Source organism: Seriola lalandi, unplaced genomic scaffold, assembly GCF_002814215.2.
Source record: "Seriola lalandi dorsalis isolate HSWRI2012SDOR001 ecotype SW California unplaced genomic scaffold, Sedor1 jcf7180002054949, whole genome shotgun sequence".
Lineage (NCBI taxonomy): Eukaryota > Metazoa > Chordata > Actinopteri > Carangiformes > Carangidae > Seriola > Seriola lalandi.
Window position 1 is genome coordinate 2,546,020 of NW_019525500.1, and position 1,554 is coordinate 2,547,573.

Below are 1,554 nucleotides of genomic sequence, written 5' to 3' on the forward strand. Positions count from 1 at the left end.
TTTATTAAAAAAAAAAAAAAAAAAAAAACACAAGAAAATGGAGGTGGATGGAGAAGCAAAGTGTTTATATTCTCAAAAAGAGGACAGTTAATGTTTAGTTCATGTTAAACAAATAACTCGAAAAAATAAATGAAATCATCAAGCACTAAGAGCATAATTACAAGATTATATTTATAAACCAATTATGGACTGTAATTGAACATAAAGAAAAATAAAACCTTTCAACTGCACCAACCTACAGTTACAAACACAGGTGTACAAATAAAGCCTGATATACTGAAATGATGAACCAGAAACCCCAATGAAAGACACAAATAATGACTTTTGATACAACAAAGCAGAGTGTTTGTACTTCTACTACCCCATTTCTCTCCCCACACACTTGGCTCTAAGCTGGTAAGCACTACGTAATACCATTTTCACACACGATTATTGTGTTTGACATGGGACTATGTAAATGAATCAAACCGCATTTGACCCACTCATACCAGACTGATGTCACGGGTTAATCCCCTCGCTGTCACTGTTGACAGAAGTCCACAGCTGTAATTCCATACACATCATTGCTCAACCACAGAATTACAACACAACTTCTCTAATCTGAACGACCATATACATTGTGAACATTTTGCTGATAAGTTCAGTTTCGGTGTATTTGTGGTGGTGGAAAGAGCTGCAGCAGCAAAAGGCATGAGTGTGATCGTCAGAGTAACAGTGAGGAAGTGTCATGTTATGATGAGGTCCACGATGTAGACCTGAAGGAATATGATTGGGTGCTGCTAGCTACACAGCTGTGAATGAGCCACTCATTGTAAAGCATAATGCAATCAGCTGGAGCCAATCAGCCAATGCAAGCACCACGTCAGTGTTCTGCCTGAACTAAACGCTGCTCTTCATTTCTCCCACATCATTATGTCAGTCTGACTGGGTTATCAACTGTCGACTTTGAGGCTGTCAATATTTGTTGCAATTCACCGGTATTGATTGCCAAGGGATTACATCAAGTAAGAGGAGAATATTGATCAGCTCCCAGGTCACTTAAACTCCTCCTGCCTTGATGTACTGAGGACCTTCTTGACACAAACATAGAAGACTGATTTTTTCATAGCAGTAAATCTAAAAACATTAAAAGGAGGTTCTCTTCCATTTAGGTATGCTACAAAGCCACAGCAGTGGGCCAGTTCACACAATGCCAGGGCTTGGCAGTAGCACACCTAAATGGAATACAGTATTAATCTTTAGTGACACGGCGTCATGACTCTAAATAGCAAAGTTGTCCATCTTTCAGTCGTCTACCACTTAAGTCCACACAAATATCTCAATACCTACTGGATATACAAACATTCGTGGAAGAGGAGGAAGTCCACTGACCTTTTATCTGGTGCTATTAGCAGGTCAATTAGACGAATAGTTTGATTTATGACCAAATGCCTTCAGAACTAATGGCATCCCTATGATCTTCGGCTCTACTAAGTGCTAACTGGCATGAATTGAAATGTTTAACATGATAAACAATACCTTGCTCGACATCACCATGATAGCATTTTCAACATG